This window comes from Dermacentor variabilis, chromosome 3 (genome assembly GCF_050947875.1).
Source record: "Dermacentor variabilis isolate Ectoservices chromosome 3, ASM5094787v1, whole genome shotgun sequence".
In the NCBI taxonomy this organism is placed as follows: domain Eukaryota; kingdom Metazoa; phylum Arthropoda; class Arachnida; order Ixodida; family Ixodidae; genus Dermacentor; species Dermacentor variabilis.
This window is the reverse complement of record NC_134570.1, coordinates 243,466,686-243,478,778: the sequence shown is the minus strand read 5'-3', so window position 1 is coordinate 243,478,778 and position 12,093 is coordinate 243,466,686. Positions and strand designations below refer to the sequence as shown.

Below are 12,093 nucleotides of genomic sequence, written 5' to 3'. Positions count from 1 at the left end.
TTGTACTCTTTGTTAGTAAGTTTACTATTTCTTCGTCATTATAAATGCAAACAGTGTTAAGCATCATCAATGTTTCACGTGACCTCTAGCCTGAATTTAAAAATTTTACCGGTATTTTCGAGTGCACGGCAGCACGGATTCATTCGTTCGTACACTCAGACTGGTTGCTTGTTTGTTGCTAAAACTTGTTTATCGCACTTCAATGTCTCGCGTTATTTAACTTGGTATGAAGTGACGTGAGGAAAAGGAAGATGACGCCGAGTAGGTCGGACGCCCTCCGGTCGGCTCCTGCTTTTTTTCGACCTCTTGGAGGTTTATGAAGTGGTGGCCCGTGAACTTTGCGTGCATTATTTCAGTGAAGTTCTACCGAACACGTGGATACCAGTTTTTTGGAGGTGGGTGGAGTTTCTGAACATTTATCGCAGATCTTGTGCCGACCACGCCGGACTGAGTGCTAACCCTAACGCTAAACGCAACGGCGCCGGTCTCGACGAGACGCTGGGCTGCTGCCGCTGGCCTGCGTTAGCCTGTATGCGCTAGTTCACCGCTTTTTGTGCGATGGAGAGTGAAGACGATGGGGATGATTTAGCCCCTGAAGGATTTGGGAAAGATTCTGGCTGGATAACGGTCGCCAAACGGCGCGTTTACAAGAACGCTTCCGGGCGTCTTGGCGCAAACTCGTCCGTGGCCCACCCTGACGACCAAGATACGCTGTCGGACCGAAATAGATATAAAGAAGCTAAAAGCAAGATTATCCGGGGCAGCAAGATGCCACCACTACCAAAGGACGAAATGAAGAATGTGGTCAGACCCAGAGGCGGACTGAGTATTACCAAGGCAGGCCCAACAGTGGTCGCGGAACCATATGGGCTGCAACGGGTATCAGTACGACGGAAAGAGAATGGGACACTATGTGCCCCAATCCGATGCAAAATGTGATGGTGATCAGCACATCTAATCACGAACACGCGGTTCATTACGCCGCTGTGGAGAACATTACAGTCGCCGGGAAGCAGCCTGAGGTGAGCGCGTATGTTGCTGCGCCGCACGCCACTTGCAAGGGAGTAATTCGGCGCATCGCAATCGAGGACGGACCTGAGGTCATTGACAGGAAGATCGTCAACCGGAGAAATCCACTCGCGCTCGGTGCCAAAAGAATCAAGAATACTGGAACTGCGGTGGTGTTATTCGAGGGATATAAGGTCCCGAATTACGTTGCGTATGGAGGCACTCTGATCAGGTGCACGCTTTACCACAAACAGATGGATGTTTGTTACACCTGCGGACGCCTTGGACACCGCTCCTATGTCTGCCCGTCACCAGAGGAAGTGGTATGCAGGGGTTGTGGAGCAACCAATCCCAATGAACAACACAGCTGCGATCCAAAATGCAAGTTATGCGGCGAGGCCCACCTGACCGCAGCTAAGGAATGCAAGAAACGCTTCCAGACGCCGTACGTAGTTCGACGCAGAAGAGGAGAACGTGCTCGCAACGCTGAGCGGGAGGAAAGAAGCAAGCCATCACCACCCTTCAAGGATGAGCAACACTTTCCAGCTATCTCCGGTGAAAGGCACCCACGCTCTCAAGAATCGGACTCATCGGCCCCATCCGGCACCCGAGGCCGTTCCCAATCCAGAGGGCGAGCCAGATCCCGGGGGCGCTCCAGATCCAGAGGACGGACGGCGTCTAGAGGGATGAGAATACGCATCAATTCCGGAAGCCGCATTAGGCCCGACAGCCGCACCAGGTCTAGTTCCAGACCCAGAGGGCACCAGACAGGACCGGTTCCTGGATCGTCGAGACCAACCACCTGCGCTGACATTATCCGTGGAGGACAGGCAGAGGTGAGGTCGGGGGCATCCTCAGAGCATGCGACAGGAAGCGCGCATAAAATAGCGCAACTTGAACGCGAGAATGCGAATATGAGGGAGGTTATTGAAAAGCTTACGTCCGAAATCGCGGAGATCAAACACGCGAGAGGAACGCGTCCTCCGCCTGCGTCCGCTCCGTTGGAAACACCCCAACCTATGGAGGTTCCTATAGCGGAGGGCGAACAAGATGAGGCGAGACCCTCTAAAAAACGAGCAGTGGCTTGTGAGTAGGATAATCTTCCGGGACGCGCAAGGTCAGAAATTCGCGAAATGTTTTCAGCGCTAAGCGACAGCGTAAGGCAACTGGCGGAGAAGGTCTCCCAGATACAAAGCGAGATGGCCTTTCAAGCTGAAAGTATGAACAAACGTGTGTCCAAAATAGAATCGTTCGTAGAGAACGTAATGTTGCCAATCCCTGGCGTTAGCGTCAATGTCGTACCACATACTACCATTGGGTCCCCTATAACTGGGGACAATTCATCCGCAGAATATGGAGACAAAAGTAGACAGCAACAAGATGGCGGGCTCAAATGAATCTTTTCGCATTTGGCAATGGAACTGCAGGGGCTTTCTTAAGAAGAAAGCGCCTCTGCAGCAGTACATTCGCAGCAATTCCGAAAAACCACATGTAATCCTTATTCAAGAAACCCTATCTGCTGAAGTCAAGTTGTCGGGATATCAATCGATTCTTGGTCAAACTGGGAGGAGAGGTGTATGCACCCTTGTAAGTCATAAGCTCACATATACCACTCACGACCTGGGGATGGCCACCTGTAAGGCAAAGCATGTGATGATAGAAATCATACCAGGCCGATTGAGACGCCAGAGCGTTTTCATTCTTAACGTGTATAGTAGCCCCAATGACCTTCGCCAGCGTTTCAAAGCGCTTCTAAGGAAGGCAATCAACCTCGCCGGGACTAATCCTTTGGTGATAGCCGGGGACTTCAATGCCCCGCACTACGCGTGGGGCTACATGCACAACAAGGTCAAGGGAAAGGAGTTGTGGCAGAATGCTACAGACTTGGACCTTACGCTCGTCACTGATAAGTTTTTTCCGACCAGAATGGGAACATCTTCGTGCCGGGACTCGACTCCGGATTTAACGTTCGTCAAGAATTTGTCGAAGGCGCAATGGACTAACACTGCTGTTGATCTTGGCAGCGATCATTATATCCTCGCTACACACTTTCCAACAACACATAAGAGGCCAAAGGAGTTCTTCACGGATTGGGACAAGTTCCGCAAGATAAGGAATGAGCGCCAACCTCCAACCACCAGACTGAGCCTTGAACCAGATCAGGGAAGATATCAAGAGTAACACTCACAAAATATGCACGGACCTTCCCGTGGAAAAGATGGATAGTCGCCTAGCCCATCTACTAAAGGCTAAGCAGTCACTCCTCAATCGATGGAAGGGCCAACGGCTAAATCGCAGACTACGCAAAAAGATTGCTGAACTCAATAGAACCACAGAGAACCACTGCCACACCCTCTCAAAGCAACAATGGGATGAGGTGTGCAACTCAGTTGATGGTCAAATGCGGAATGGTCGAAACTGGAATCTTTTAAAGCATCTTCTGGACGACACCAACACAAGGCCCAACCAGCAGCATGTGATGGCAAAGCTTCTGCATACAGACACACGAACCAAGACCACGGCGGAAGTCCTGCAGAGCCTGGTGGAGAAGTACCTCCCTGTTGGTCCCCGGCAAGGGACATCGGTCGCCTACGCAGACTACCTTGGGCTACCCAACTCGGAGCTGGATGCAGACATCAGCACGCAAGAGATTAGGAGGGCGCTGCATGAGCTTAATAGCAAGTCTGCTCCTGGTCCCGAAGGCATCACAAATAGGACCCTCCGTAACCTGGACGATCACTCGATAGAATACCTGACAGAATTCATCAACGAGACATGGAAGGAAGGCAAGGTCCCGGAAGCATGGAAGCGGGCACTTACAGTACTGATCCCCAAACCTGGCAAATCATCAAGCCTGGACAACTTACGACCAATATCGCTCACATCCTGCGTAGGCAGGGTCGCGGAACATGTCATACTCAACAGGCTCACGAGGTTCATCGAACACAAGGAACTCTACCCTCACACGATGATTGGCTTCAGGGCAGGTCTGTCCACACAGGACGCCATGAAGCTCACCAAGAGTCAGATAATCGACAATGACACGCGGGACACTCGGGCCATCCTTGGATTAGATTTGGAGAAGGCTTTCGATAAGATAGCCCATCAATTTATACTGCAATCGATATCCGAGCTTGGTCTGGGCGTAAGATTCCATGATTACGTCAGGTCATTCTTGTACCGAAGAAGAGCGACTCTCCGTGCAGGAGACATGATCGCGGAAGAGGTGGAGCTTGGAACAAGGGGCACTCCACAGGGCTCGGTGATCTCGCCCACTTTGTTTAACCTGACCATGATCGGCCTTTCCAGAACACTCTCACGTGTCGAGGGCATCAGGCATACCATCTATGCGGATGACATTACCACTTGGTATGCTGGAGGAACTGACGGACAGGTTGAGAGTGCGTTACAGGAGGCCATCGAGGTCACGGAGGGCTATCTTCGACCCACGGGATTAAACTGTTCGGCTAAGAAGTCAGAGCTTTTACTCTACCGCCCCTTAAGAAGAGGTCGTAAGCCCATGGGCTGGAGACCACTGTCTGACAGCACCATTTGTCTTCGCACGGGCAAGGGAGACAAGATTCCTAGGGTCAACGCAATAAGTAAACTCGGCATGGTATTCGAATCTACTGGCTCTTACGCGCAAACGATAATCAAGCTCACGACCAAGACGGACAACGCATTACGTCTCATCCAAAGGGTGGCTAACCGCCATCATGGCCTTAAAGAAGACAATCTGTTACGGTGGATTAACGCCTTTGTGCTTTGCCACTTTGCCTACGTGGCGGCTATGCACAGATGGCAAAGAGCAGAGAGGAACAAACTCAACACGTTGCTCAGGAAAATAACTAAGCGAGCCCTGGGTATACCGATCTTCACCAACACCAATCGCCTCCTCCAGCTAGGTGTGCATAACACTCTGGAGGAGATTGCAGAGGCTCAGGAAAGAGCGCAACTTGCCAGACTCTCCCCGACCGCCGCCGGTAGGAGGATATTACAAGAGCTCGGCTACCCACCATCTGCAGAAGCACCAAGAAAATGCCAGTTACCACGGGACATATGAGATTTGATCTCCGTATCGCCGATACCAAGAAATGTGCACCCTGAATATAACAAGGCTAGAAGGAAAGCAAGAGTTTCAACCATACTCAAACAGATCCAGACAGAGGAGCGTAGAGCCTGCTTTGTTGACGCGGCCGCATATCGGAAGGGGTGCTCCTTTTCTGCAGTAGTGGTGGATTCCAAACAGTGACTCACGAACTGTGCATCTGTACGAACCGGAGATCCGGCGATAGCCGAGCAGGTGGCCATTGCCTTAGCGATGCTTGATGACTGCAGCGACGTCATCTACAGTGACTCACGGTTGGCCATTAGGGCATTTCAGTGTGGAGTGATCTCAGAACAGGCTTTTGGGCTGCTTCGTAAGGCAGGTCCGGATAGAATCAAGTATCACTTGCTTACTTGGTTCCCAGCCCACGTTGGGCCCATGGCGGGTGTCCCCACGAACCTCAATGAGACGGCCCACGCTGCCGCGCGCGCACTGACTGACCGCGCTGGCGCTGTAACGGCCGAAGAGAGAGTTACGCATGGTAGGGACGCGCCTGCCACATATAATGAACTTCTTAAACACTTCTATCTCTCGCGGCGACAATACCCTCCTCCTCAACCCAAGCTCACTAGGCCTCAGGCACTGACATTCAGACTGTTGCAGACAGAAACCTATCCCAACCTCTTCACGTTATCAAAAAGTTGGAGGCTTATCAAGGTTAAGCCCAGTGGATGCTTCGCATCCACTGGGCTTAACCTTAGCGTATCCTTAGCGTTTGGAGGCATCTTGACCGCATACACGCCCGGCGCAAAGACGCTGGCGCGGTTGCGGGCACAGAGACTGACGCGACGGCGGGCACGCGCCGCTTCATCCCTGGCGTGACGTCACATATCACGTGATGCAGCGATGGTGGCGCCACCGCCGCGTCGCGCGCGACGGCGCGAACCGAAGCGTGGAGGCCTCTCCCGGGCGACGTCCGACGGCGCGATATGAGGCCCCATCTGCAGCCGGTGTGACGTCATCACGTGACGTCACATCATGTGATCTCACTTCAGGGTCAATGGTGGCCACCGCCGGGAGGCGACCGACGGCGCAATATGAGGCCCCATCTGCAGCCGGTGTGACGTCATCACGTGACGTCATGTCACGTGACCTACTTGAATGTCACTTGAAGGTCAATGGTGGCCACCGCCGGGAGGCGACCGACGGCGCGATATGAGGCCCCATCTGCAGCCTGTGTGACGTCATCACGTGACGTCATGTCACGTGACTCCACTTCAGGGTCAATGGTGGCCACCGCCGGGCATCGCGCGAAGGCCCGAAACCTACGTTAATATGCTTCGCATAAAATAACGTACAACGCGAAGGACAAAGACAGCGATAGACGACATACATCGCTGTCCTTGTCCTTCACGCTGTACGTTATTTTTAATCATGAATTACCAACTAGCCCAAGCAACCACCCTAGTTCTGTTCACGTTACATGCGATATATCCGGAGATTTACAGTGATGACGCGTGCCCTGCTTGCGGGGATAGATCAATACTTTTGCACATGCTCTGGGGATGTATCTCTATAGCAAAACCTGACCTCAGCTCAGCTAGGTGGGAGGCGGCCCTCCGCAACCCACTCCTGGCTGAGCAACGTTGGGCTGTCCAGCAGGCCCACGATGCGGCTGGCAGGCTAGGCCTGTCGGTCCCGACGTGGGAGCGGCCCGCCACGTGCTAATACGCGTTCGGCAGGACTGTAAAATAAAAGTTACTCAATCAATCAATCAATCAATCAATCAATCAATCAATCAATGAAGTGACGTGCTTGCAAGCGGACATGTAAGCCCGGAAGTTGGGTTTCGGTCGTGAGCCATTCGGAACACGTCTGCAAAGAAACGCGAGCTGGATTCTGAGGCGGCTCACAACGGCAATGACGGTCAGTCGTTTAACACCGCTGCTTGAATTGTTATATAATATTCGTCTCATTAACTTACAGGCGGGGACAAGTTAACAAATTAGATCCTGCATTACATATGGGCAGTCAGGATCTCAGTTGTTGTTTCCTAAACAAACATTTACTTGCGAGGCTGCCGTTACACACACACAATCAGGAAAGAAAGTGCGATATCGGAACGCGCGTCTCATTTTTCATCGTATTGTAGCCGTGATCATAGGTGACTGAGTAGCCTTATCAATACACATATAAAACTTTTTCGGGTCCACCGGCAACTTCTTTCGTCCACGAAACCAAATAACCCTTTGGTAAAATGAAGTGAAAGCACAGAATTTAACGTATTAAACAGTTTCAAGCATGACAATTCGCCCATATTTCTTACTTGTTGGTTCCAGATGTTGTTTCTGTTCAGTTTGGTTTACCGTAGGGCATTTATTTTTGCGGTGACGAGTAGTGACGCGGTGCATCATGTTCGTGCAAAAAAAATAATGCATCAGTTCTAATGGCTTCGTGGCTTTAATGCATTTGCTTGTGGAACCAGCAGTGTGAACTCTTCCAATGTATAAATGAACGCACAAATGTTCTCATTTATGATCTTAATAATACTTAAGCTGTTGACATGCGTTGTAGTTAGGCAGACATCAATTTTATGGACAATAGCAACATTTATTTAACATCCTGCTTAAGCACCCTAGAACAGACAGTGTACATTTCCTTGTTTTCTGTAGTCGGAAACCATTCCAATATATAAGTCACACCTTTCTGCATTTCATATTGCAAAATTGTGCTTTTTCAATTGCTCACTCAGCCAAAATTTCTGTTCCAAACATGCAGTAATGAGGACGGCATCAGTATAAAGCAGCACACTCCACGCAATAAACAGAAGCTGCTGCCTACTACAACAAGGCCATTGTGTGGACGTTGGCTACTACTACAATGTAATCATCACATGGTTAAGAAAAGAAATATGCGTTATATATGCTGTATTGGCTTGCTGTTTGCAGCAGATATGAATGTTTGTTCATATTTATGGTTCAGTATAATTGGTTCGAGCATAAAAGAAAACACACATGAGTTTGGCTAATCTGTGCTGTATCTGATGTGTCCCCGTTCTGCCCCAACAGAGTCTGTGCCAAGCACATCTTGGTCATCACAGCAGCCCCTATCAACACACCAACAGGAAGGGGCTGGAGCCGAATTTGCAAGGCTTTTACACCACGAACAAAGAATCGCATGCAGAAGAATTTGGATGCGATATCAAGTCAGCAGGGGACTGTGTCGAGACTGAAAAGAGCTTCAGCCACCATTCCACCAGGAAGCGCCGAGAAGTGCAGACGTGGAAGCGTCGGCTCTGTTTTTTTCCATGCTCCGCTCGCCAATTTTGAGAGCACAACGAAAATAAGCATACCACTGGATCTGCGAAGCGACGGCGAATCGACTGACACCAGGATTCGAGGTGGGGCTCGTATTTTCACAATTTTACGGAACCTTTTCTGCTCCTAGACGCCGACTTGAGCTTAGCGGAGCTAAGCTTAGTGAGGAGTAGGGCCTTTGTTGGGCCTAGTAAGCCTACCTGCCCACAGATACAAGGATGCCCACCTGCCCACACACCTGCTCAACTGCCCACAAGACCACCTGCCCACAGCACGGCGGATACAAACATGGAAGATGAAGATTTTGCTGGAAACGAAGGAGAGAGAGAGAAAACCTTTATTGTCAAGTTTTAGTGGAGCTTTCTTTCCCACTGGTGTGGGCTAGCGTGGCGTCTGCTTTGCCGCGACGCTATCAGCCCATTCCGCCAACCGTATCTGGTCTTGCGGGTTGGAAGTTTTCGTCTTTTCTCCCACTCGTCATGTGAAGGAGCTCGCCTAAAGAGTTCTCTCGGGGGAGGGTTCTTTTGGCATCCCCACAAGATGTGATCTTGGTCCGCCAGGGGACAGCTACAATGTTTGCAGTTTGGTGGATATTCACCACCGGTCATTGCAGCTAGCCTTTTTGGACTAAGTACAGATCTAGTCTGTACTCTCCTGAGGTTAGTGGCCTGTATTCTTGTCAGTGTCTCGTGCGGGGAGACACTGACAAGACACTGACACTGTTTTTCGGAAGCGGGGGGATAATGATCTTGGTCCTGATAGTGTTAGGCATTCGCTGTCGTTGCGAGATGTCTAAGGCTGGGCGATACCCTAAGGGGTCGAGGATCCGCTGTCCCGCGTGTGTGCCGGATAATCGAACTGTTTGAGCCCATTTGTGGGCCTCTATGATTTCCTCAACGTTATTATGCACCCCTAGACTCAAGAGTGCCTCCGTATTAGTCCATTTTGGTAGCCCAAGAGCCTGTTTGAATAACGTTCGGATTAGACCGTTAATCCGTTCCAAATCCCTCTTCCTTAGATGCAGGTAAGGCCAGACATACGCCACTCGGCTCAGAAAGAAAGCCTGAATTAGCCTGCAGGCATCCTTCTCCTTAACTCCGTGCCGTCGGTTGGAGACCCTCCTGAGAAGGTTCTGTAATTGCCCAGCTGTAGTTAACAATGCTCAGGACGACTTCGGCTGGCAAGTAGTGGCTGGCCGAAGATCACGAGCTAGCACAAAGGCTGTGGAGGAGGAGAGCACATTGCCACGTAATCAGCGAGAGCATGGCATCAAGAAAACCGCCGTCGGTGGAATGGTTAAGAATCGGATGCTTCGAGGATGCCTCAACTGCCTGAGGAGCATAGAAAGATCATTATACGGCCTCGAGGAGGCCTCGATTTTAACAAGGTGAGCACCACCACGATTGGTTCCGCAGTCATCGCGGGGTCCAGCCTAATGAAAGAGGAGGCCCGTGAAGATGTCGTCTGCCCAAACTTCACTCAAAATATCATCGTAGTCAGCACACCTATGCCCGAACATGCTGCGAAGTACGTTAGAATCAAGTCTTTCAAGATTATGGATACGGAATACGAGGTAAATGCATACGAAGCGGCACCACATGCCAAATGGAAAGTCGTCATCCGAAGAGTGGAGATCAGAGACTCCCAAGCTATGATAACAAGAAATATTGTGCATAACTTGAACCCGCTTGCGCTGGCTGCTAAGCGCATCAAGACGTCGGGATCGGTCATTGTACTTTTCGATGTACAAAAAGTGACCAATTTTGTCAGGTGTGGATCCACACTAGTGAGATGCTACCTTTACAGGAAGCAATTCCACGTCTGCTTCACCTGCGGAAGGGTCGGGCACCGTTTTGATGTGTGCCCAACACCTAACTTTGTTCAGTGCAGGGGACATGGAACTCGTAACCCAGGAGATGAACTTGTGTGTGTACCTAGGTGTAAATTTTGTGAAGGCGATCACCCTACCGCTGACAAGTTTTGTAAGCAAAGATTTCAAGTCCCTTACGTCGTACGACTCCGTCGAAGAGAGCGCAACAGGACTCGGTCGTCAACAAGAGCGCAGTCGGAGGCACAACAGCTGGCGCCCAACCATCGCCCCGAGCACAGGGAGCACTCACGCTCCAGCAGCCGCACCAGATCCAGGCATCGTTCACTATCCAGGGAGAGAAGGCGCTCCAACTAAAGAGAAGCGCAGGTGCGCTTCCTGCAAAGGGAATCAATACCTGGCGAGAAGACGATGCCAGGAACCACCTGGGCTGACAAAGTCAAAGGTATGGCGAGGGTTGCTGGGGGCGCCTCGGCGGCTGTGGGGGATGACAATGATGCCAGAATAGAGCAATTATTTAAACAAGTAACTTATTTAAGAAAAGCTAATGAAGAATTGACCAGGCAGGTAGTAGACCTTCGTAAAGAAGAGCAGTACAGCCCTGCTAGAGTAGAAATAGATAGACCTGTAAGCAAAAGCAACGATCCTGGGGAATCCAGCTCCCCTGCCCCTAAAGAGAGAGCGGTGAGTTCCGAGGATGATTCAGTCTTCTCAGCCCTCAGTCAAATAAAAGAGGCAATTAAAGTGATAAGAGAGACAGTGGAAACAACCAACTTTAATGTGGACAAATTGCAGAAATGGAGGCTAATGGCGGAGAAAAGACTTAGGAAAATGGAGGCGCAAGGGGATGACGGCGATGAGTATCTGCCATCGGAGGCGGATCGTATAAAGTCTATTCTTGGAGTGTCGGCGGCCATCACAAAGAGGAAAATAGCGGGTAATAAAAAGGCAGCCTCACCTAATAACAATGGACAGTAATCATGGATTTAACGTGTGGCAATCGAATTGTCGTGGGTTCCAACACAAAAAAGCAGCACTGCAACAGGTGATCAGGTCATCTGAGGCCAAGCTAAAGGTAATTATGCGGCAGGAAATCTTAGCGGACGAAATTATGCTTACTGGGTACAAAGTTATATGTAGAGACAAAAAAACGGGGAGGGGGTTGGCGACCATCATTGACAAAAAGTTGCCATACATTGAGCATGATATTCACCTTAGACATCCCAGGTTTGAAATTACTCTAGTTGAGATCATACTTAAAAGGAACAGAGGTAAGACGCAGAGCATTTTCGGCTTGGAAATTTACAGCAGTCCTAACGACATGAGACAGAGCTTTAGAGCACTCTTCAACAAGGTGCTTTCGGTTGCCAAAAACTCCCCGCTCATTATTGAAGGGGACTTTAATGCTCCATATCACACATGGGGATACAATTGGAACACAAGGAAGGGAGAGGAGCTATAGAGTCTGGCCATCGATCTGGGGTTATGCTTGATTACTGATCCGGCGTATCCCACCCGTTGTGGCACGTCCACAAGCAGGGACTCCACACCAAATCTTACTTTTGTAAACAATTCAAGAGGAGCCAATTGGGAAAACTTATACTTGGATCTCACAGCGATCATTATATCATACACATAACCGTACGCATACCAAGACAGGAAACTAGAATCTTCAAATTCAATGATTGGGATCAGTTCAGAAAAATCAGAGAGAACAGAAGGAAAGTGGGGCCTCTAGATGACGAGCAGGAGCCCCTTCAGACATGGGTCATCCAGCTCAGAGATGACGTCAAAGACGCCACTAAAGAAATCAGGGCAGAGAAAAATATTGAAGCTATGGACACCAGGCTATGGACAGCAGGACAGCAGCGAGGGCGGCTCTTCAGAGTCTT

At 50.2% G+C, this 12,093-nt stretch overlaps 1 protein-coding gene across 2 annotated transcripts in view; it reads right to left on the bottom strand.

The window, feature by feature from the left end:
- Nucleotides 1-12,093, bottom strand: part of LOC142576766 (innexin inx2-like) — a 199,959-nt gene that overhangs the window by 138,672 nt on the left and 49,194 nt on the right. Inside the window, exon 1 of one of the 2 annotated variants that reach the window (XM_075687045.1) lies at nucleotides 6,647-6,773. The exons of the other annotated variant lie outside the window; for it this stretch is intronic. The gene's annotated coding sequence lies outside the window, so the exon portion shown is untranslated. Of the gene's footprint in view, nucleotides 1-6,646; nucleotides 6,774-12,093 lie in introns of those variants that run through there. 2 annotated transcript variants of the gene reach the window in all.